A 26,005-nucleotide genomic window follows, 5' to 3' on the forward strand; every position below is an offset into this window, starting at 1 on the left:
TAATCTGAGGTTTGATACTGGAGCTCCTCACACAGAACTGTCAGAGGGAAGCACTGAAGACCAGCTTCAAAGTTTACTTTTCCTCCCTGCTTGCTTTCTTCCCAAGTGTAACTGGGTACATTTTTTCCATTACAATTTTTTCCTCCTTCTTTGCTCTCTCCTCCCTATTTCTCACCCTAGCCTCTGCTTTTTCTCCTTTCTCCTTTTCATTTTTGGTCCTCTACCCTGTCTTTCCCATGTGACATTTGTTGCACAAGGGCAGCTCTGTCATACAAGCATGTTTCATCTTCCAGATGAAGATCGTAAGATTTTTGTCATCTAAGATTCTTGGTAATGAGCCCAGACCCATCGCCCCAGCTGCCAAGACAGGTTTGCTCCCTGCATTCTGTCTCACCTTATCCTTGGGACCAACAGCTTCACAGGCCCTCTTCACAGGGAGAAACATGTCCTGTAGGACATCGAAGACCTGCTCCCTGAGAAAATTAGGAACCAGGACAGTCTGAAGCTGAGTTGGTATCATATAGTGGGACATCACAGAGCACGAGCAACTGTTTTCCATGAGGGGTGGGATTGTTGCCTGAATTGCTGGCACTGAACTGAAGCTAAAACACATCCAGCGTGATGAAAGGCTGACAGATAGGCTATCTGTAGTCCAAACCATCTTAGAGCTATGAGGTGATGTACCTTTCCCTTTGCAAAAGCCTCCTTGGTGCAAAAGAGTCCTACTCCCAGGGCTTTGGAGAAATGAGCAGTAGATGAGGGAGGTAGCTGCTCCCCAGCCCCACCAGGCATCGGATGAAGGACAGCCCCACAGATGCAGACACCCCGAGGCTCTCCACGATGCCCACAGCCCAGCACAACCAGTAAGTCGGCCTCGGTGCACCCTGCTCACCCGGGGATGCCCGAGGACCGATGCAGCCCAGGGACTGCGGTGGTGGCTTTCGGAGGCAGCCAGCCCGGGGGAAGCTCTCTGGCTCTGTGCGATGGGGGGAGCTTGAGGAGCAGGTTTTGAAGCGTGGGATGAGGGCTGGCGGGGACGTGATTGCTCCCCCACTGCTAGGAGGTTGCTGCTGAGAGCCTCTGGTTGTCAGGCGCTGACCTGACCTACATTGTTAATACCAATTGCCAGCAAGCAAGTTAGGAGGGCTGCTTGTACACAAATCTGATTAGGTGGAAGTTATTTTTGCTCCCTGCTCCGCTCCTAGGAAATTTCTGTGTTCAGGAGAAGTTGCTTATGTGGGGGAGGATGAGGCATTAGGACTGCTCGCCTGTGCTCAAATGGCAGCAGCTCTGCCCTGCTCAGCCGTGTTGGCACTGCAGCCCCGAAAGATCCCCCACGGGTCCCCAGCCCCACGCTGCGGAGCCCACAGGAGCTCTTGAGGGAGAGGAGCTGCTTGGGGCAGCTCTCCCTGAACTGCTCCCAGCCAGAGCGAGCGTGGGAAGCAGCAGAGACAGGTACAGGTAAGCGTAAGCCAGGTTGTCCCTGTGTTTCTGCACGGGACCTCCTGCAAGGGGACGGGGGCAACATCACCTGCCTCCTCTCCCCCTGCCCGCTGCAGCATCATTCTGGCAGGGGCAGGTTGTGCCCACGGGCAGACGTCTGGCCTGAGGAAAGCTGTGTGCTTCCCTGCCTAATTGAACGGGAACTGAGGCGGTAGCGGTGTCACCCCTCTGCCCAGCTCGACGGCAGATCAGACATTAGTGGCCACCCAAGCATTTGCAGCTGGTCGTGGTGGCACTGAGGATGCAGGCGACTGCTTCAGGGATGTGAAAGGATGATTTCTGACAGCAGCCGAGACTGCTGTGGTGCCTGGGGAAAACGTGGTGTTGTCACTGTGTAGGCAGTCAGCAAGGAAAGAGAAAATTTCCTCCATCTTCTACATCTCCTCGCCCATCCACCCCCTTTTTTTTTCGTTACCAGAAATATTTCAACTGCAATTAAAAAGGCGTTATTAACATTTAATTGGCTTGGAGTCCTCACTGTGATGTTGAGTCCTCATGCTGATGTCATCCCGGTTGTCATGGATACAGGTGAACAAGCTGCTTGAAGTGCAACATCAGCGCCAGGCTGGAGGGGGATGGGGAGGATGAAGGGGGGGACCTGGGGAGAAACCTGAGGCTGAAAATGGGTGAGCAGAAACAGCTGCCATCACCAGGTGAGTGCGACTGTAAGAGATGGGGAGAAGGAGCAGAGAGCATTTAACAAAGATATTGAGGTCACGGCATTGCATCCGCGCTCTTCAGTGTAAGGTGGGAAGGCGGGCAGCTCCCTGACATTAAACATAACAAGAAAGTCCCCCCAGACAGCTAACAATTAAGACAAAAGCCCAGGCTGATGCACGTCCATGTGCACAGTAATTAGAAAGACAAGTAGTGTCTTTTTTTTGCTTCAAACTGTCTAATAGGTAAGGAGAGAGTAGTAGAAGGGAAATCATGGGAAAAAGCCAGAAAAATATATATGCTCATGGGAGAATGTGTGTTTTTATGTATGCAAAAGACCAACTCTATGTGTCTGGAGGAGATAGAGGGAGACTGTGGGACTAGGAATCTGTTCGTGTGCATCCATATAAGACCCTCTAAAGAACTTTCCAAGTAACAACAATAATAATAAAAATAATAAAGGAATCCCACCTAAATGAGTTGCAGAAGTAGTTCCTCTGCCTGTTCCCATTTCCCTTCTCTCCATCTTCTTTTCTTGCTGAGAAAGAAATTAAAATGTATTTTTCATACAATATCTCTAGCACTCTTTTATGTAATAATCCTCTTTCTGTGAAAGAGGCAGGTCAGCAATAGCTGCAGGCTCCTGCACAATCAGTGCTCATCTCATAAAAATCCCCAGCTTTCCCTGGGATTTTCCAGCCACAACCTATTAAGCATTTGCCTGTGACAAGAAGCCAGCCTGGGGGAGGGACTCTTTCAGATGATGCTTGTGCAAATTTGTATTTATTTACAGAGCGGTTGCATGGATTTTTTGTAATGGAGAAATTAGACTTTTAAAAATGATATGTTGGGTTTGAATTAATCTTAATAGGCAGTTATGGCTTAATACACTCTTTAGCTTTTAGTCTAAATTTATTATTCTAAAATACAAGTTTAGTTTTAAATTGGAGAAGGCGGCATGGACTGTGCTTTCCCTATCGTACTCCCTTCAACGCCTGACTAAAGGTGTGATTTGCCAAGATTCAAAGGAAGGTCAAACACTGGTCTCTAATAGACAAATACCAGAACAATGAGTTACAGCTAAGCTTTGCACTACGGCTGACTGCAAATTTGGTGAGCTAATACTTCCTGTCAGAAAATTCCTATTCACTTAAATCTAGATTATGGCTTTCAATACAAATATTTGCTCAGAACAGCGATACAGAACTTTTGAAACTGTGAAAATGCATTTTTCTTGTAATTATGTAACCAGAAATCTCTTTTCTGAGGTTCAAGGTGTCTTTGTATTGCAGTTTAGGCTAACTAGAACGCACATGCATGTACAAAGATACGGTTGCAATCAAAATTAAAAGCTTTGTGTGAATCATTTGCCTTGCCTCCTCACTTTTTTATTTTCCAGTTTTTTAGGAAATGTTAGGTTTTTCCCCAGTTCAGAACAGACATTTTTTTCACATTATTTTTGACTGAGACTGCTGCATTTTATATAAGCACGAGTGTAACAAACAAGCTCTTGGCTAGATGGTTTTTTTTTTCGCAGATGTGCCACCTTGAAACCACCTCATCGTGGCGACCACCACCAAACTCTAGACGTGGACAGCCTTTTCAGCAACCTCTGCAGAGACCTCTTCGATTTCCCACCATGACATGTGCCGCCTCTTCCTTGGTGCGACCGTGTGCGAGACCAGCAGGGCTGTGCAGGCAGGCGGGTGGGCTGGAGGGGGGGTCCCAGTGCTTTGTCTGTGGGAGAATGGGAGGCAACCGGACTGCCGAAACCCACCCTGCCCTGGCAGCCTGAGCCTGGGGGTCCTCCAGCCACCCTGGCAAGCCACCAGCCCAGTCTCAGAGATCATGCCCCGAGCTCCTCTCCTTCTCAGCTCCCAGGTGCAACTGCCTATAAATTTTTGATGTAAAACTTATAGGGACAGATGCTTGGCTGAGCTATGACTGAGGCTGCTGAACACCTTCTCCATATTTCATACCTGCTTCAGTTTGAAACAACTTTTTTCTTTAGAACTCTGTTTCTTTCAGTTTGGCCACCGTCTGAGCTATAGTCCTCCCTACTACCTACTAAAATCAACAAACATGCATGAATTTGGGGTGTGGAAATAATACATTAACTTCAAAGCGAAGAAGCAACCATGTCTTACTGGAGGATGCGCAATATGATGCCTCCTGAAGGGGTAGGTTCACCGAGACAAGCAGGGATCCCTCCTGGCACAAGATAACCCAGCTAGGACTGTTCCTTCAAGGGCTCAAACCTAAACTTAGTTGAGGCTCTGGTCTAAAGCCCTCTGTGCTGCACAAAGCCAAGGGTGTCTCTGAGTCTACACAGACCTCACACTGATAGGGAATAGTCAGAGCACAGTTTTAACTTAGCAGGGACCCGGTGCTTGATATCCACTGGTTTTCCCAGCCTGCCCAGCAGCATATGGTCATGGGGGGCAGCCAGGCATCTGCTTTTGCACAAGGCTGGAGATCCCAGCCAGTCCCCACCAGTGCCTGGCCGCAGCCATTCTTCTCCAAAACTGGATCTTCAAAACCAACAAGAAGGTGCCAATGAGGCATGGGACCTTGAACTGCCTGTTCAAACTGTTGGAGCCAAAGGAAGGGAAGGGGCAGAGTTTGGCTTCCATAAATAAAATTTGCCTCAGGATCCTTTGGTTCTTGTTATCCACCCCCACCCCCCCCATTTCTTTTTCTTTCCATAATCTTTTTAACTTTGAGCACAGAGAAAATATTTTGCCATACCATAAATAATGGTGGGGTTTTCGTCTTCTGCCCTTTATTCACTGCGTGGAGCACAGCAAACTGTTAATCAGTCTATTCCAAGCCATATATTAAAAACACATTGTCAATTTAAGTCACATATGTGCCTAAAAATGTTTCATGCTCTATTGTCACAAACAACACCTACAATCTACTAGAAATTAATGGGATAAGAGGACGCAAAACACATCTCTGTAGTTCAGTGAGCATTTGACTGATGCTTTGGGTGGGATCTATCTCATATCACTTAAGATGTCCATAGCTGAGCTAGTCACCATGGGCTCTCTGTAGTCAAGAGAGAAATCGGTGCATTTAGGGAGCAGCTCGTGTGCTTGCTCTGCTTGAGCATCTGCGTTAGGATGAGATGAATACACCAGGCGTATTGACCAGGTTCCACTGACTGTAGGTGATGTCCAGGGGGAATAGATGGACGCCTGGACTGGATGTCTGGATGTCTGGGCTGGATTCCCATTCTTTATATGCAATTTCATTGCTTCCCCCATCCAAGCAGTTTTCCACTTATTTTCTCTTCTTTTCAGTATGATCTTGCAACAAATCCTTATGTAAGAAAAAATTGAATATTGAAACAAGAAGATGCTAAAACTGTAAAGATCATTGGGGAAGCACAGTGGCAATACCTTCTAATGCACTGAAAATAGTTAATGTTGAAATTATAATCGTTCCTTTGTAGTTATGTGTCAAACCTCCTAAACTTTGCTTTTTTTCGCTAATTTTGTGTCATGTCTGCAGATGTCCAGCACATGTTACCATATAATCTATGGTCTCTCCTCTTCTTTTTTTTTTTTTTTAAGTAAATGTAAATAAGGAAAGCCAATATAATAGAACAAATTCAACTTTTGACTATATTGGTGTGTACATCTGCATATTCAGACATGTAGTCTTAATTAGTAAAATCCTGACTTAGGACTCTAAGGAGTCATTGTTTTACGCAGTTGAGGAAGCCTGCTTCAAATATTGTATTCAGCAGCCAGTCTCTGGTGAAGTCAGCAAGTTGCTCCCATTTGAATTTGCTGAATTTAGCTACAGTGCTTTACTTCATTTCTAGCCCTGCCTCCATTCCCCATCTTGTGTGAAATGAAATAAGTAATTTTCAGCTTAGCTTCTCACCGATAGTGATCTGCGTCACGAAATCATCACACACCAGACACCCTGCTTAACTGCAAGTGCTGGAAGCCTGATAGCTGAGCCTCTGCTGCAGAGATGCTCAGGGAAGCGTTTATATATGTCTTCTCAAAGGCATCCCTTCTACAGTGAAGGGTGCTCACAGGTGAGTGCTAGAATAAACAACTGGGCAGCGTGGGGGAAACTTCTGATTTTGCATCTGTTGCCTCTGCTGTTACTTCCCCTCCCCTAGCTTAAGCAAGAAACCCCCCCCCCCCAAAACAGTACAAAGCCAAAAGAAAAAAACAAAATCCCTAAGAAAAAAATTCACGTAAAATCAGCAAAAAGTATTTCACCCCCAAATGACAGTGAAGCCTATAGGTTAAGGATATCTCTCATTTATTTTTTTACCAGCAGTTGTCACAGCAGGAAATGGCCACTGTAGGCTTATAATTGCTTGGTTTCAAAGGAATAAATCTTTTACTTTCACCTCCTTTCTCTGTCTTTAAATTACTACTTGGAGTGTTAGTCTTTGTTGCTGCAGTCCTTATCGGCACTGCAGGAGACAGGGATTGCCTTGTATCTGAAAACTACAGTGAAATTAAACTTTAATTGGTTGTTTAAATGGGGTATGATATAGACCTTGAAGGACTTAAAGATACGTATTCTGAATTGGTTTCAGGTTTACTGTGAAGGTCTGAGCATATACACCTTGGATGATTAAAAGAAAATACACCAAATTCTCTTCCAGGAAAGAGCCTGTTCCTTTAGTATGATGTCATTACCGAAATTACAGGACAAAAACTAGAGAACATTTTCCATGCCCACTCTCCCATTTCCTCCCTCTGGCACGACAGATCATAGCTTATTTATGCGTCACAGTCTGTCCAAAGAGGAGCAAAAACAACCAGTGAAAATAAATAGATGAAAAGCGGCAACATAAGCATTTACTCCTTCCTTGCAAGCTCTCTTAGGGGAAAAACCTGAAACCTTTCAAAAATGTTAATAAGAAGGGGCAGGAGGAAAAGATAGAAACAAGCAGGTGCCCATGGCACCGCAGGCAGACTTAGCAAGCTCTGTGGTAAGCAAACGCCTGACCGAAGAGGTGTAAAACGTTCCAGCCTCACTTTCCAGGGAGTGCTCAGGAGCACTCACACTCCTGGGTGAACTTGGCCCCAAGTCCTTGAAGGAGCTTCCAACCTAAACAGCTGTCACGTTCCATATTTCCTATAAAAGCAGCTTTTAGCTGAAACCCTGCATTTGGCTTGGCCCGCAGGAACCTGCCCGGTGACTCACTGAGCGAATCCGCTCCCTCCGCACTTTCCACTTTCCTGGAAAGAAGCGCGGCAGCGATAAGGCACACGGTATAAAAATGCCAGCACAGTCTCGAATGGCTGAGCTGTGCTCAGCTTTGCCTTCAGACGCTAAATAGCAGAGTGGTACCACCGCTGTCAGAAATAAAAGGCATGCAAGGCTACCCCACGGCTTCCCGCTCCGCTGCGATGGCTACAGGAGCTGCAGCTGTGCTGGAGTTGAAGGGCTGGAGGAACTTTGGTGGCATGAGCTGGAATGGAGCTGGCATGAACCTCGGGCAACTGCTTACACCCAGACTTTTGCTAGGTGTGCTCTGCCGTGTTTATAGTATCTAGGGCTGCGATATCAGAGGCAGAAGGACAGATGGAGGAAGGGACATGGAGTAATCCATTAGTGCAAAATCTGCTCTCTGCAGAGCTGATCACAAGGTGATTTTGAACCACAGCCTTCCCTGTAGCAGGTGGCTCCAGCAGTAAAAGAACTATGAAGAAGACTTTCGGACACCTTTCTGCTATTACTTCTTACTTGCTGTTGTGCAATAGTGATGGAACAGTAGACGATTACAGGCAAGATGGTTTGGTTTTGGTATGCTTTGGAAGTATATTGGAATAGAGGCAGTATGTGTCTTGAGAATCCCAATTCCTGTTCGTAACATGCATTTTATTCACAGAATCACAGAATGGTCAAGGTTGGAAGGAATGTCTGGAGGTCAGCCAGTCCATCCCCCCTGCTCAAGCAGGGCCACCTGCAGCACGTTGCCCAGGACTGTGTCCAGGCGGCTTTTGAACATCTCCAAGGATGGAGACTCCACAGCCTCTCTGGGTAACCTGTGCCAGGGCTCGGTCACCCTCACAGCGAAAAAAGTGTTTCCTGATGTTCAGATGGAGCGTACTGCGTTTCAGTTTGTGCCCGCTGCCTCTGGTCCTGTCACTGGGCACCACTGAGAAGAGCCTGGCTCCACTTGCTTTGCACCCTCCCTTCAGGTATTTGTACGCATCAGTGAGATCCCTCCTGAACCTTCCCTTCTCCAGGCTGAGCAGTCCCGGCTCTCTCAGCCTTTCCTCACAGGCAAGATGCTCCAGTCCCTTCATCATCTTAGTGGTGGCCCTTTGCTGGACTCTCTCCAGTCTGTCCATGTCTTTCTTGTACTGGGGAGCCCAGAACTGGACCCAGCACTCCAGGTGTGGCCTTACCAGTGCTGAGTAGGGGGGAAGGATCACCTCCCTTGAACTGCTGGCATCACTCCTCCAAAGGCAGCCCAGGGTACCATTAGCCTCATTTGCCACAAGGGCACGTTGCTGTCTCATGTTCAGCCGTGGCGTATCAGCCACTCCTCCCAGTTCTGTGTCATCTGCAAACTTGCTGGGGGTGGACTCTGCCCCATCACCCAGGTCATTAATGAAGAGGTTAAACAGGACTGAACCCAGTATTGACCCAAGGTACAACACTAGTTACTGGCCTCCAATAGACTTTGTTCCAGTGCCTTCCATCATTTCTTTCCATCAGTTCCATAAGGGGCATATATATTGTGTGAATTATAAAATGCAACCATAAAACAATGTTCATTTTTCTATACCAACTGTGATAACAAAAATAAATAAAAAACCCAAACCTTAGAGTAGAAAAAAAAAGAAAAATTATTCAGAGGGGAATTTCAAGGCCTCGTCTGTGAAGGACAGGAGAACCAGATGAACTTTAAGATCTTCCTGCAGCGACTTTAATGAAGAACTGCTCATTAACTGTTTGTTTGAATCCCTTACCTAACCATCACTTGGGCATATAGAACTGGAATTTTAGAACATGGAGAAATCCTAGATAAAAGCTTTTACTTTACTTGCAGCAATGTATTCTCTCTTGATAATAGCAGAGAAAAAAACACTGAAAAAAATTAGAAAAGGAAAGGAAAAACAAGGTGAATTCTAAGTATAATGGTGTTAAAAACCTAAAGAACATTTTTGTACCTACAGGGATCCTGTATTTTGTATCCTTTTTCTGGCCTACATAAAAGGCAGACTCAAATGTTTCTTTAAAATATTTTCTCTGCCTACAAAAATAGCCATGACTATTTGCCCTTCAAATACGTGCACTCAAATCATCTGTGGTGCAGCCAAATGTCTTGTTAATGGCCAGCCTTTGGAAGTGTAACAGCCTTAACACTAGTGGCTACCTTGGTTACTGCACAAGCAGTTTCTCCCTCGGGGAAAAACAAAAGAAACAAAAACCCAACAACCTCTCCCCAAACCCCGCTTCATTACTATTTGCAAAATTCTGGAGAAAACAAATGCTAGCCAGCATTCAGGTAAGCAGCTTCTCATTAGCAAAGAAGTTACGGAAAACCTTGCTAATTAAAGTTTGTGTTAGAAGGGTTTCTGTGATTTAGTAAAGTGTGTTTTATGAAAGGCTTTTTTCAATGGTCACAGAGTGCATTCAGATGGTGTATGGGTGAAGGAAAGGCACTTTTGCTCTGCACCACGATGGCATTTGACGTGAACGGGGGACTGTCTCTTCTGTTCCTGTGCCAGCCCTCTCCCAGCCTCCTCCGGGCACCTTCTCCTCCCAGCACATCCCGCTGCTGCAGCCCTCTGTATCTCCGACGGGGGCTTTCAGCAGGTTCAGCATCTCTCAGCCCGCCGGGGCCAAAGCAGGAGGAGCAGGCTGCAGAATTTAAAATCAATGTTAGACCTTCAGAGACATGACCTGAATGCAGACAGTGTTTGCCTATTACAATGATTTCATGATTTGATTCCTGAAGTGTTAATTCCTTTATAGAATTCGCACTGTAATAGCTTGATATTGGCAAGAAATAAGATGATCCTAGATCCCATGTGACTGACGTCGCTTAACAGCAAGAGGTAACCGAGAGATGCAGTAGGGATGCCACTACAAAAGTCCCTGAAACAAACCAGGTGGGAATAAACAACGTTGAATTCCTGCCTCTTTCCCCTCACTCCCAGCACCAGCCGTACCCCGGAGGTGGACCCTGCGACACGGTCCCCAGCCCTCGGGGTGGCCTTTGGGTGCATCCTTTGGCGTACCTGCCCTCCTCCCTGGCAGCACCCACACCACGGCATCCCAGCTTTGCCGGCCACACGTGCAGTGAACAACCCTCCTAACGCCATGCTACACCACCAGGGCCAAGGAGTCCTCCCAGAAGAGATTTAGCCTGCCTGCTCCCTTCTCCCTGCTGCATACCCAGGCCACAGAGAGCCCCTTGTAGACGGTCCTTACAGAAGAGCTACTTCTATGGCTACAGCCAGAGCTGAAACCTGCTTTGCTCTTGGCGAGCGCCACACAAGCAACACCTCCCTGTCAACAGCCCCTAATGGGACCACGGACTTTGAGGGAAAGCAGACCCCTCTCCTTGGGCCCAGGGCCAGGATCATCAGCTGAGCAGTGAGCAAGGGGTTGCCAAAGCTGCCTAGCACCCTCCTGAGATTAGGGCATGCCTTTATAGCCCGAAACAGCTCCTGGCCACGCTGTGCTCCTTGGCAGCTGTCATGAACACTGCTGGGAACCACTCGCAGCACTTTTCTGCTTTTTTTTTGTATCAATCAGCAAGCTTCCAGCATGGTCAGGCGGATCTTTCCGAGCTGGCAACACGGTTGTTGGTAGGCAAGATGCACAAACACAGGGCTAGAAGAAAGAAGATGTCGTATCACTGATGGTGCAGCCTCAGCACCCAAATCCGGAGATCCAGCGTGGGTCTGGAAGCAGTTATCAGCAATAGCCTCCCCAGAGCCTGGGCTGGTGGTGTGCCTGCTCCTCCGTGCCACGGAGGGCAGCCCCAGCTCCACCAGTGCCTGAGGGGCTGCAGATGAGGATGCAGATGGAAAGCCCTCACTGGGTCAGTCCTCAAAAGTGATCAAATGAAACCCTACAGACATACTGGGATGAGCAGTAATTGGATGTCTCATTTTTTTGCAGCTTGCTTCTCTAAACATTTCCAGGTAGTTTTTCCCAAGGAGGTAATTTTGTAAGCTCTTTGTAGATCCTTCTGGTTTCCTGCTGTGCTTAGTCTCTTACCAGAAAAAGATCTACTCTGAACAGGGTAAATGTCCACTTCCTACAAAGGCAGCAATAAACCCACTTTACAAAGTGCTGTCGGTAGTCAATAATATCAAGACTTAACTTGCAGGCAGAGCAACAAGTACTGATGCTGGAGTGGTAAAGATGATACATCTGGAAAAATTGTATGGAAAAGGCTACTCCCTGTAGTATGTTTGCCATATGCTTTGGCAGTATGAGACAGAGAGGATATACAAAGGTCACATTTGTTTTAGTGCTGGCACCAAGCAACACATATATCTGCAGCGTGTAGGTCCAAAACTTTGTCAGAGCAGAGTAACACCTTTCTTTCCTGTGACATACTTCTTGCATGAAGCATTTGAGGCAAACAGTAATGTACTCTTGTCAGGAAATGTCTCAGGAGCCACCAGCCGGAACACCAAGATGTGTGTTGGATTTTGTTTCACTTGAAGTGAACCGTTGTGCTCCGGACTATGGGCACCTGTTTTGTACTTGGGTAGTAAGCCACAGCAGTGTGCAAGCATGGAGCTCATTTCTGAGGAGAATGCTGTCAAACCAATTAATCAAACCTACGATCTTCTGAAATTGCCTTTGGTTCTACATTTGCACCAGGCTGTCCTGTGAATGTTTCCAAAATCTTTTTCCGTTCTAAACCTGGGAATAAAAATAAGCACATGTACTTTTAAAAAGAGGCACAGTGATCCTAGGACTGCCCATATTACTTTATCTAGAACTACTTCTGGTAATGACCAAAGGTGATCTGGCTTTTATGTAGGGCAGCTCCTGCGACAGATGAGAATAAATTGTTTATATGCTTCATTTGTTCTTGTCGGTAGCACTACTGAATGCCATGCCCCTCTTAAAAACCTCATTTGCAGAGCTCCAGTCCCAGGATCATACCGTTTATAACAACTCTCTCGAAGAGTTAATTTTTCCAGGTAATGGCAAAAGGCCAGACTGCAGCCCTTTACAGGAACAGCTTAAGTCACAGGTAGGCTACTGTAGTCTGAGGGCTAAGCTGGGACAGCAAAGGCTGTGGGAAGAAACTGAGGTTCCTCAAAGCCTCTTGGAGGCAGAGGTTGCTCACAGAGAGATGACACATTTCTGCGTTAGCCTCATGGTCCCCTCCTGCTCATTCCATCCATGCACCCAAGGCCACTTGCTGCCCCCACCCAAAGTGTCCTCTGCAGCCCGAACGCACGTTGGTGAGGTGTCCTGCTGCGCTGAGGGACCTGGTGGAACACTGAAGATATTGTCAATGGCAGTGGGCAACAGACAGCATTGTTCACAAATCCTCACCAGGCCTTTGCCCATGGTCTGCAAGCAGTGCTTGGTCTTTGGAGATAATACGCAATGGTCTTGGCTCTCTGAAACAACCTTTCTTTTTTTTTTTTCTCCTTTTTTGAGAGAAAGAGGAGGGGATGCAGGAGAGGATGGGTGTTAGACACAGCAGTAGTTTGGCCTTTCCTTTGATCACCATAATAAGGGGTCACCTGGCCTGGAAAGCGCTGAGATACACTGCAGATGACAGCAAAGGGGAGACGATAACCTGTCTGAGCGCCTGTGTGCTCTCTGGTTGGAGAGGGCTCTGTCCTTATCATTCCCCCTTTCCTCTGAGTAGGTTTAAGGGCTCTACTGTGTACCTGGCACGCACCTTCTCACGCACCCTCTTCTTGCAATAGTTCGATAAGGCTGAATTGGAGCCCTCTCAGATACAGAGCAGTGTCTCAGTGGTATCTCATTTCACTCATTCCCTGGTCCATAGCCTTACCCTATCTGTGAAATATCACAACTCTTCTTTCCTGATGACTTGAATGCATCACATTCAGTGAGGCTGCGCTACGGAGAGCTTTTGAAGAACAGTAATAATGAAACCTCTCTAGTGCTTTTTATCCAGTGTGTAAAACCCAAACTTGTGGCAGTTTTATCATCTCTTGTCTACCTGGGCATGAAACATCAACATACAAAACAGTTAAGTGCTCTGTTCCTCAAAGCTGTCTTCAGTCAACAAACCCCTGCCACCCAAAAGGTATTAAATTCACACTTTTTGTGACAAAGCTATAGCTAGAAATTGGCTGTCATGCACTCAGAACAGATTCTTTAGCTTCTGAGGCAAAAGTGTGTGTGTGTGTGTGTGTGTGTGTGTGTGTTAAATGTGAGGTGGCCCTTGCACTTCATAATCTGTGCTCTTCTGGACTGTTTTATCTGGGATCTCCATGCAGCTGAAGTACTACAAAGTAAAGGACTTAGGCTACTATGGTAGGCAGGCTTTTGCGATTTCTATCCCTCTTGGATGACTATTTGCACGGGCACTGCCATCGTTAAATGATTTGTGAGGAAAAGATTCACACTCTCTCTGTTTCTGACATTTGCCTTCCATTGCATCCGCACAATTGCTCTGCTTATAACAGTTTCTGAAAGGACAAAAAATCCTTTAGAAGTACATCACTATTTTTTCTATCATCAAAGAAACCAATTTCACCCAGAGCCTTATTAATAGTGGAGGTGGAAGTGGAACTCTAACAGAAAAAACCCAGCAGGCATAATATGCTTGGGGTTTTTTTGTTTAGTTTTGTTTTTTCTTATTAATGCTAATCCCACATTGCTTATTGCTTTTTTTGGAAGAGTCTGATTAGAACAAAAAGAACTGATATTAGCATTAACTGACAAAAGTTAATTTCACAATGCAGACAGGTAAATGGCCTGCTCGGGACAATGCAAAACTGATGAAACCCAGATCCTTGCTACTGTTTTCAGAGGAAGGTATTATAGACTGTTAATTCTGCATTATGTATTATTAATTATGCATCTCTTTTTCTTCTACCAACAAAACAGGATTACTTCAGAATAATTTTTTCCTTCGTTCTTTCTGCTTTATTACCAAGTAGTGATGGATGATGGTTGAACATCTACAAACTTTCCACGCTTTTCTACCCAGTGTCTGGATCTGACTCTGGCAACGTGTATGTAGATTCAGCACTGATTCCAGTGATGTCAGTCTCTGTTGAACTTACTGAGATTAGACCGTGGCCTTTCATATCCAGTTCTCTGCTGAGGAATGTGCTGAACTGATTGACCAAAGGAAGTGCTCATTTTTAATGTCATTCAGAAATTATAAAAGACAAAATAAAATTAACCCTGCAAGAATGATAACCCTTGAAATTATCAGAGCAAACAAACAGGATTCCTATTTCAATTTGCTGCAAAGCCTGTGGAAAATAATAGTCTTTGAATTAGGTGTTTCATTATTTTTTAGCTCTGTAGATCTCGCCACTCGGGTCTGCCTCTAAAGAACAACAGCAAAGCTACCCTGCAGGAGGAGCCAGGTCCTACAGCCCTCCTGCTTAGAGCGTACTTCACTTCTGCCTTTTGTATGCTCCCTGAAGTGAGATGGGACACCTCTAGCTGCTGTCCTGTTACGTATCTGTTGGGAGCAGAAAGCTCAGGGTCCATGAGGACTCCTGTCAGGAAGACCCCTAAAGGACATGCTTCTCTAGCCTTTCTTCTACAAAGTTTCTTTCCTGTGAAACAGTGCACTCCCTTTCTTGGTTGGCAGGCTGAGAGGGCCAAAACCTAGAATATTAAAAATATTAATAATGCATAAAATCACCAGCCATGATTTGTGCATAAACCATGGCAAATTTAATGCATCTCACAAGAGTTTTGTTTTACACTAATAAACTTAACTAACTCTTAGATTATTATGAAAGTAAGATCTCAGAAGAGGTGGACAAACAAATCTCATTTTAATTTGAAAGATTTTTTTTAATCTATATTGTGCTTTGATTTTGACAGTTGTGCTTTTTTATGGCCTAATGCATCACAGAGTTTGGCAATTTGGCATAGAATAAAAGGAACAAAATTAAAACATAAAATGCCATAAATCTTTTCTTCCTTGTTTGTTTGCACCACTAAACCTTGAAGCATTCGTTTTAATCCTCAGTTTCTGATGGGGACATTTAACTTACGCACAGCTGAGCATGGAAATCATCTATGCTTATTTTCATTGGTTCGCTTTTGCCTCCTCAGATTAATTCCAAAGAATGGGGCCTTGACATTTGTCTTCGTTGTCCCTTTGAACTTTCAAATTATAATTCATAAAACACTTTGTGACAAAATCCTAATATCTTCACTGTGTTTTTTCACAAATTTTTAAAGAAGCTCTAATTGCTTATGTATCATCCCTCTGTTATTGTAGGGCTGACAACTTCATGCCTCCATCTTGGCCCTTTTGCTAAGGAAGCCTTGCTGAAAGAAAAGGTATATTCATCTGGGCACTGAGCGATGTTTGCCCAGACAGATGGCTTTGAGGATCAAAAATAGCTTGTGGCCAGCTGACTTCAGGTGAGGTGGAAGTGGGGGTGGTCACATCTGCCTATACACATCTGTGCACCCCTCTCATTGCTGCTCACAGAAACCATGCCCCGTGCATTTTTCTCCTGTGGAAAGGAAAAGTCATGCTGAAGAACTAACACAGCCTTGGCTATATGCACTTTTCAGAGGACTTTCTGATGACTATCAGCAAGTTTTGAAACCCTCCCCTTTTTCGTCCTACCTGTTTGCTGGGGCTTCTTTTATGACGAGCGTCAGGATATATGAAAGGGTAATGTTGTCTTCTCCTTGGTGTTTGCTGGTCTGAAGGAGATATAGGAGTTCAACAAAGAAGCACTTAATGGTGTTAAAGGTGTTGGTATTGGATACTGTGTTCAGGTGGAGACAGGTAAAAACCAGAACGTCCATCCCAACATCCACTGGAGCGGGTCCTGGCACGAGTGTCATCTGCAGGCTTCTCCCAGGTCAGGCTTCTCCTCTCCTTCTGTAAAAAGCCATGCATAGCCAGGGTGTAGCTAAGGAATAAATAGGAAGGGACAAACTCTGAAGGACAGCACCTACCTTTTTTTTTCTGAGCCCTTTCATGGCTACATATTGCCCTGAGAAAAGAAAGCAAGTTAAAAAAAGAATCACCTCGTAATTCAGGTCTGTGACAGAACATGAATGTGTTTCCGAAAACTGAAGCCCTCTGAGACCCGGAGAGCTTGTGGTTTGGCCCACGCTGCCTTCACATTATGGTTATTTGCCTATGGTAGCATTCACACAGTTCCCACCCGACAATTGGGTACTGTTTCTGCCTTTCCTTACAGCCAAGCAACCACTGCCCCCAAGTGCCCATTTGAAAGCTATTTTTTAAGTTGGGGGTTCACAAGGTTTTGTCTGTGTGCAATAGTGGGGTTAGCAGTGAGGCCATCTCACAGGCTGCTGTCTGTGCAGTCTCAGCCTGGCTAAGCTCCGGCAGCTGCTCGCATGGGAAAATCACCTCCTTCAGTATCCCACAACCCATTTTCTCCCCACTGAACACCTATCACCTCTCAGAAACCACGATCTTTTAATGTCTCCATTACCTTTATACCCTGCACAGCGAAAATCAGTTCCTTGAAAGCCACTTCATTGTCAAGAGCAGTGCCAGACTACCATGAAGTTTTGGTCTTCCATATACTAAAAAACCTAGGTTTCCTTATGTCTCCATCCAGAGTAACAGCTCTGTGTCATCCAGTATCATTATACCTTCTCTTTGCTTTTCAAATCAAATCAAATGCACTCTTTTTACTTGGGTAGTATCATTCTCCAGCGTTCATTTTCCCAGGAAAAAGAGATTTCCCCTATAAAGGTCTCAGGCCCTTTCTCACCTGAGCAATTATCTCCTTCAAGATTTCTTGCTGCCTTAACAACAGCAACTCTGTTCAAGACTCTAGCTTTATCAGACTTTTTTCCCCCTTTCCTTCTTTTCTGGATGCCCCCTCCAACTTCCCATCCTCATGGCCCTTGAATTTATGAGGTTTCTTTCCACACTTACCTGTGTTCTCCTATCCCTCTTGCCTCGCAGAAGCTGCTTTCTCTTCTGTCCTCCTCCTTCTAGTCTCCTCCACAACGTGTCTCCACACCACAATGGCCTTCCCTTCTCTCTGATCCCTTCCTGCCCTTGCCTGACTCCCTCCCGGCAGGACTGAACCTCATCATCGTGATGGTTCCCGTGACAGTTGTCCTAGGGTCAGGGTCACCCACTTGGTGTAGCAGCAGCTCCAAGGTGGTTCTCCACCAGTGTAAGTCCATCCAGTGCCACCAGTTGCTCTGCATGTCCTTAGCTGATGGCCACTTTGGTGTCCCCCTGTGGCTCTCTCCATCAGTTTTTGGACTAGGGGTGTTGAATAGCTCCTGATAAATGCTTTCAGCCCCAAGCCCCTCTAGGCTTCAGCCTCCTCCAGCCCCTGAGATTGGGAACCACTGAGTTTGTGGGGATCGACCTCTCCCCTAGCTGTGGAGATGTTGCACAGGCAGGAGTCTTACTGCTGCTCTTCAGGCTCTAAGGCTGGTGTCGTTATCATCAACCAGTTAACCTCACATCCATCAGGGCATTATCAGTGCTGCTGCAGAGTTAATGAGGTCTGATTTGGCCTGATTGCATCACAATAGAAAGTACTTTGAGGACGTTTCCCAGTTCTAAACTGAGCCAAACTGGAAGTATTGGGGATATTATTCCCAAGGCTTGCAGTGCCCATCCTTGCTCATTTTTGTCTCCAGTTACATTTCATAATCTAAGGGACCCATGACAGGCAGTGCACTTGTGAGTAATGGCTGAGCTTTCCCAGTGGTTAGAAATTACGGCCACAGCAGTGGTGCTCCTTAGCATCACCCCAAGTATGTCAGGATCAGTGAGAATTTCATTGCCTCTCATGTGGTACTGCTTTATTCAAATGTATTGAAGGTAATTAAACACATTCATTTAGTGTGCTCAATGCTTGCTTTGTATCTAGGATAATTATATATGAATGGACTGATGGTATTTGAATCTCAGGCATCTGATATTACAGTCAAATAAAACAGGCCATGAATACACACTACAATAATATTTACTTGAAATAAGGGATGGAAAGAAAAGGAGACCACAATAATGCTTTCAAGCCCCAGTAGATTTGTGATTTGTTCTAACTTGGCTGTAATAATCTTCTATATCTAGGTTGATGTGTCCATCAAAAATGTTGGCATGAAAACCAAGGAAAAAATTAGACGTCAGTAAGCTAAAAGCCATTTTTTTCCTCTGTGACAGAGACAGCCTAATTCCGATCTCTTTATCACTACTAGAAATTCGGAGCAACTGATTTAAGAGTTCAGTTTGTAATGTGTACACACACATTAGGAAAAACATATGGAAACGTTTTCTTTATTCAGGCCAGTGAGTAATGCAGCAGTGTCTGGATTCCTCTCCCACACACAGAGTGATCGAGCAGAAACACTGCTGGTAGGCTGAGCAAGGGAAAAAAAAGTCCTGTTTTGTTAACGTGATACTTTGCAATCAGGTCAGCAACACTTCTGAGCCTGTTCTACCAATCACTCCCCAGTGGAAGTCTGTCTGGAAGTAGCAAATAATTGCCAGCAGGCAAAAGAGAATTTTAAGAAAACATAAAAATACAGGGCAGAAAACATGAAATCAGGTACCTACCTGTTCTGCCCAAGAGGCAGCTGAGAGCCCTGCAGCTTCTGGTGCTCAGGGAGGAGAAATTTGGGGGAAACCTCCAGAGCAAAGCTCTTGGGAGCGTCGCTGAGCGCTGCTGAGCAGGTCCGGTCTCGCTCACAAACTGGCCACTCTCTTTCCACCTCTTGCTTCATCTTACCTTTTGATTACTTTCAGGTTTTACTTCTTAATGTTTATGTATGCAGAATAAACCCAACAATCTCAAGCGTCATTTTTATCAAAGCCAAATCAATGCTGGAAAGGGAGCCTTGCAAGAAGACCAGACCCAGAGATGCACTTATATAGACTGGAGAAATACACAGCCATAATGCCATTATTTTATATCTTGAAGTGTCTCCTTCCTAAGCCAGTGGTCATTTTATTCTGGAAGCTTCTCTAACATGTATAGAAAAGACTTGTATGAACTCAAGGTAATCTTTTATCCTATATATAGAGCATGCTGTAGAAATTGGAAACGAATCTTTCTTCAGGTTTTGTAGTTTGCATTTTGACTTTCCACCAGCTCAGAGTTTCATGCTATTTCCAGGCTAATTAGAGCCAATAAGTGACTGAGTTTTGCTCAGCCTGAGTATTTGAGAGAAAGTGTACGTGATGCTTCTGAGACAGGGCACAACTGTAAGACACAGGGAGGAATGAGAGTGTTGGGAAGTATTTTTCTCATGGAGGGCTCTTTCACTGGGCTTGCTGAAACAGTGAAAAGCACCTCACTTGCTATAGTGCAGTTAGGGCATGTTAGGTTGCATAAGCCAGCCTGACTGCCTTTCCCTGGTTAAAGCGGGGCTCTACCCTAGAGCTGTCAGGAGGTGTTATTTCCAGAACTGTGAGCCTGTTGGTTATCCATTTGTGTTTCACACATACCCTGCCTTTCTAAACAGACAAGCCTATTTCCAAGCAGACTGAGTCTCATTCACTACATAATCAGGAAAAGAAGTATGCATTCATAATTTACGCGGAGCTGAAAAAGCAATTGTAAACTCTTAAGCATTCAGCATTACAGTTTGGCTTTGGTTGTGTTACATGATGGTACGAGCTTTAGAACAAATTTAACTGCAGCGCTCCTTTGTTTCGCAGTAGCTGAGTATTTGACAGCATTACAGATCCCCCCCCCTTCCTAGATCGCATCTAACTGACTTTCTAATGTATTTACTGTCAAAATGAGGATTGAGCTGTGACGCACATTACCGGTTCCATTTCTGTACTGCGCCGACTTGTTTGCAGGCCAGACAAATTTGCTTTTTAGGCAAATAATACATTGCAAAATGTGTTAGCCAATATTTTGTTCTAGTCTTGTAGTAGCAATACCATAAACAGGATCATGTTCTTCACTGTATATTATTTATATTAGACTCTCCTTCAACTAATCAGCAGCGTATTTACTTAGAGCTGATAGACAAGGTGCTATGGATTAAAAAAAAGCCCTTATGTTCCCTTTCTTATTGGTGTGCTGTTTCTCACTCAAAAACATTGAGGGACCCTTCTTCCTCCCCACTGTCCTGGTTCCCTCTGTGCACGTGGCAGGTTAACTGCTACCTTCCCTGCTGCCTTCCAGGTCTGCAGTCATGCACAAATACCTATGAAACTTTTATCAAAAACCTCGCGTGCACCTGTGAGTTCAGCTTCTGTTCAAAATGAGCTGCAGATCACAGGGATGTTGTGCGTGTTTCATTAACTTTTCATCAAATCTAGACAGTAGGTTTCTCCACTAGAATTTTCCTTAATGAACAACCTGACTATTCACTACCAGCCAGTTTTTTCCACTCTGAACTCTGCTCTGTGGAAACTATCTCGTGAGGCAAATTGCTTTGTGATAGGAATAGCAGTCTTCTTTCCCTTCCCTTCTGGCGAAAGACAAAGCCTTGCAAATGTGTACAGCATGGAAACTGGAATTGTTGCTCTGGGATGTGACCCAGGGAAAATTGGATTAATTCAAACCTGTGTCTGATATAAAAGGAAGAATCTGCAGTTTACGCACACAGAGGATGATGCAGAAAGAAAGGGGAGCTGGTTTTGAACCTGAATTTGTAGGGCACATTCCGCTTGGGGGCCTTGCTTATACTCAGGATTTAAAAGTCCAAGGCTGTTATTTAGTAGCATGAGGTGATCCCTCTCCTGCACTGTGCACCTTGGGAGCAGTCCCATGAGGACAGTCGGTGGCTTCAGCCTGCAGGTGGCACACAGAGAGCACCGAGCTGAGGGGAAAACGCACATGGGCACACACATGCACAGAGAGCCCAGGGGCTGGCAATAATAAAGATAATTTCCTAAACTGACTACTGATTCAATGCAGCCTTCACATCTCACAGTGCTGTAGCAGCCCTCAGCTGACTTGAAAGACCTGCTCACAAACACGTGTCATTAGTGATATGCTTAGGGGGAAGGAAAGAAGGAAAGAGAGAAAGAAGGAAAACAATTGGAGATACTAGTTTCAAACAGAAATACCCTTCTCCAGGCAAGACATCTAAAAATCTTCATAGCTAATGAAAAGACTGTAGGGAAAGAAAAGGTCTTCTCCACTGGGGAGCAAATACCTGCAAAGGGAGTTAAGCCACTTCTAATTTGGCATACATAGCATTTGTCACTGCCCAGCCTGTGACAACAAATGCATGAGTCGATATTTTAGCATTACACCAATGGGATACAAGAACATAGCTGATGATAAGTCTAGTTTGGGGACTGAAAGTAATTTTACATGGAATTTAACATCTTCTGAAGGTGCGGGCCATGAACTCTGAAAAGAAATAATTCTGTACAGAGATAACTTCACAGCACCACGGTGTCAGGCCCATAGGGCAATATGGACCAGTGACCAGAGAGGGAGAATGGGTTTTTCTGGGTATTGGGCAAGGGGCACCGAGAATCACTGGGACTTTCATCTCCCACCTTGGACCACCTCTTCTTCTGGCCTTTTAGTTTGCAAAATCTGTGAGTCTTGGCAGTGCCAAGCTGCTTAAGTATAGTCAGCTAGGCGCTAGTTCAGCAAGGTCCTTAAGGACGTCCAATTCATGTTCTGAAACTCTTGTCATTCACCAGGATGAGAAACAGAAGCTTTGTCTCTCTGGGCTGCTCTAAGTTTAGGCTTTTGAGTTAATATCACACTTTATAGAAGAACAGGAGAAGAACAACAGAACAATCCCTGGTTTTTTTTTCCTCAGGAGAAGGAGTTAACATATAGACAGAGGCATTTTTACGTTCTGTCAATATTAGCTGTTTCAGAGAACAAAAGTTCTGTCAGCAATTCCACTGAAAAACCTTTAATCAAAGTAAGTGACATAAAAAAATTGACAAGGTTGATGTAAATGGCATTTTGTTTGGCATGACCATAATTTCCCTCTTTGTCATTATTGTGGTCATCAGAAGAAAAGGCCTCACGGTGCATTAACTTTTTTTTATTAAGCCACATCACTGATGCAACTGTGCTTTTTGTGTCTAATGTACATCAACATAACAAGGTATCGACTGGTGCCTGGAGTTCACTGTCAAGGGTGGAGAAAAACATCACAACAAATAAACTGTTAAACAGTTATTGGTGGCATTATTTGCAGGGAGAGTTGAGGGGAATACTGCCAGATCGTTTCACAGACTGATCCACAACACTAAATATTGAGAATGTGGAAGTTTTCTGGATCTGTTTCTGAAAATACATTCAGTAGTGACTGGCACCCTCGGTGATGCACAAAATGACCACAGCTATGAACACCCCAAGGGCGGCAAGAGAAATAGTGTCTGCAGCCCGAGGGGCTGCTGTGCACCCTGTCACAGCCGGTCACCTCCAAGGGAACGGGAGCAGAACCCCCTCACAGAGCTCTGGCAGCCACCACAGACATTCTGGGATACAGCTACATACAACTCTACTGCAACCAATATGATCGTACTGCTGTAGTGGGGATCCAGCACGTTTGCCCCATCCGTCCCACTTGCTTGTGCAAAACACACCTTTAAGCAGAGGAGGGAGCAAGCGGAGCGGAGCTGGATTGGGGAAGGGAAGGGACAGAGCAGAAGTCCATTCCGAGCAGTCTTCCTTTTATGTGAGGCTTTGGGTGAACCTTGTTTTGGCAGTGTCAGAGGTGTCCCTCCACAGTATTTAGATAGGCCCAAGATGTGTGGGATTCAGAAATGTGAACCATTTCCTGATCCTCCCCTCTCCTTCACCTCTTCCCAAGTGTTTTGGGTCCTCGTGGGCCCATCTTTCAAAATACATGCTCCAATCCTTTCAAGTCAGGAAGATTTTTTTCCTCTCCTTGTGTCTTCTACTTATGGCTTGCACAGCTATTTTATTTGTTTTCACATTCCTGTATTTCTACATACTATCACTTCTTTACTTTATGCCTTTATATGGCACCCCCTGTTGAGGAAGTAAATATTCAGGACCCACAAAAACCAAAACTCAGCTCAGGTGTGGGGATTGTAGAAGACTTTACTTTGGCAGCAGAGTTACAGCTGGAAAACAGAGGTAGCATCAGCAGGAGATGAAGATTTCTCTTCACCCATTGCTGCTCCAATTATAAACATGAATGGTTAGCGAAGCGATCCATCAGACCTCAAATAACAAACCAAATGAGGCTAGCCCTCCTCAGGTCTGTGTTTTCTTTTCTCTCCCCCTTGCTATTTATTTGCTTGCATCTTGCTTGTCATCCAGTGCCTCCAAGCGCACCCAGCCCTCTTTCCTAACGTAGCATCTCCTTTAATAATGTAGACTGTGCAAATTGCAGCCTGGCAAACTGCAGACTTATCAGGGTGGCAGAGGCACAACACGAGTAGGTGCTTTCCCTTTGTAATCCTTTACCATCAAAGAAGCCAATAAATACAAAATCTTCATTTGCTTTGAGACACCCTATGGCAAAGCAGATCAAGCTGCCCTTTTCTTTCATTACAACTGTGTCTTCTCTCTGCAAGATTAACAAGCATTACTGTGGATTTGGGGTATCTGTACTGTCAGGGATCACTTGCAGCCATCACTAGCCAAAGTGCAGCAGCACAGCAATAGCTGTTACATTGCTCATCAAAACCAGTAATCTGTGCTCCTTCCTCACCATTAAAATGATCAGTGCTGCGCCCTGAATCGGCCGGTGTCAGTGCCTGTTGCCCGATTCACTCGTGATGTGGAAGAACGCGCTTCTAGGAAACCAGTCCTTTTCTTCAGGGCAGACAGGGTGACGTTGTGAGATAAAAGGAAAGTTTACTAGACAGCACTGATTTAATGATGTTAATAAACCACAGTTATTAGTCCAATTACATAAAAGCAGGTTAGCCTGCCAGGCCTAATAGCAAAAGATGATAAATGCAGATTAATTTCAGCTTCTTTACCTTATTCAGTTCTCCAGATAGGGAATGAAATGCCTGAGTTTATCTTTTTGTAAATGGCTCTGATATAGTTCCAGCAAAGGAAATCCTTTGCTCTCGCCTTAAGTAGGGCTGCAACTGCTCTCAGCTTGCAGTTGCTTGTAGGCTGAAAGGTAAGAACTTAAGACGGTTTTCCCAGGTTTTTGTACTGGAAATGTTCCCTTAGAAATGCAGAAGGGAAGCAGTACTTAGCCTGTTGCATTTTGCTTTGGTCTGCTTTTGGGCAGCTGTTTGGGAAAGTACCCAGCTTACTGGGTACCACTGCAATGGTGCAGGGCAGACTGGGGGGGAGCCAGATGGTTTTGTGCTGACATGTCATGGCAAGGCACTGATCAAACAGAACGGTGTCACCGTAAGAATAACTGTACTGTTAGTTGTAGAGGCACCAAACAGCATCTGAGCCACTGAGCCATACACTTCACAGGCACAAACACACACATGCACAGAGCTGGCACGGTCTCCCCGGTACCAGCCCTTCAGCCCATGGCTGAGCCCACAGCCCTGCTCTTGAAACTACATTTTGTTGCTCCCACAGCACTTAGCCTCTGCTAGCATGGCCCGCAGTGAGACAGCGATGGAGGGGGGTACTTACGGGGCCATGCTGTGCCCGCCCAGTGCTGTCTCATGGGTTTGAAGATCTGCCTTTAATTAACTGCTTATAGCCAACATTGAGTTGGGGGCAAGAGAGGAGGGGACATCTCATCCCCTGTTTGCATTCTACCTGGCATTTAGCTTAATTTCCTGTAGTTATACTTTGCCACTTGATCCTGTCCCTTGATCCTTGCGTAAGGGTCTAAACAACAGTGGCCACCGCAAATTACTGTGCTGGAAGTGATGGAAATTCATGCTTTGAAATGCATAGTCCTGCTAGGCTAGGAATAGACAAGCCGTTTTAAATGTATTTAAAATATTAGTTCAGAGTGATTATAATTATCCTATTATAAAGCATATTTGCAAAAATAACAGTCCTGGACTTGGGTCTTTCAGGCCAAGTTTCATCTCAGAATGAACTCTCACAGCACGTAATATCACTGTGAGACTGTAAATTATACCTTGGCAGAAATGGGATCCCTATAATTAGGCTGAAGTGTTTGACAGACTAGTTTTTCACAAAAAAGTTGACCACAAATACTTCTTGATCAACCTAACAACCTTCCCATTTGAAACCCCTATGCAAATGTGAAAGATACAGTCCATCTCACCTCTCCAGTGGGCTTGATATGATTTGGCAGGACTTACCAAGTAGTTTGAAGCCAATTTGTTAGTGGAATGAACTAAGAGTGATGAAAGAGCTTGAGGTCTTGAGCTGTGAGAAGGCAGTTGGCCAGACAGCTTCTCCTATACATTTTTTTCCAAAGACAGCTCCAAAAGCCTCTACCCCTTTGTCTTCCCTGTGCCAAATTCTCCACTGTGGTGACGTGCTCTGGCTCAGATCCCCAGCTGCCTCTCTAACAGCAGCAGTGTTGGCTGCAAGACCCCAAGCCGTGATATCAAAAATGAAATTCCCAGCATTTCAATCACCTTTAGGTGATGAGACCTTAGATGAGAGGAGGGACGGCTAAAGGTCCTCTCCACCCCTCCATGCACGCTTTGTCTCACATGCTGGTGCTCCCTTGCAACATCTCTTGGGCTTAGGGCAGGTGGAGAAGACAAAGCTAAGGCCAGCAGCAGCCACGACCTAAGAAAGGGTCCCATATTTTGGAGAACTCAAGAGATGGCTCCTGTAAATTTGGCAGACAGGAAGGACTG

This window comes from Haliaeetus leucocephalus, unplaced genomic scaffold, assembly GCF_000737465.1.
Source record: "Haliaeetus leucocephalus isolate CR32 unplaced genomic scaffold, Haliaeetus_leucocephalus-4.0 Scaffold317, whole genome shotgun sequence".
Classification (NCBI taxonomy): Eukaryota; Metazoa; Chordata; class Aves; order Accipitriformes; family Accipitridae; genus Haliaeetus; species Haliaeetus leucocephalus.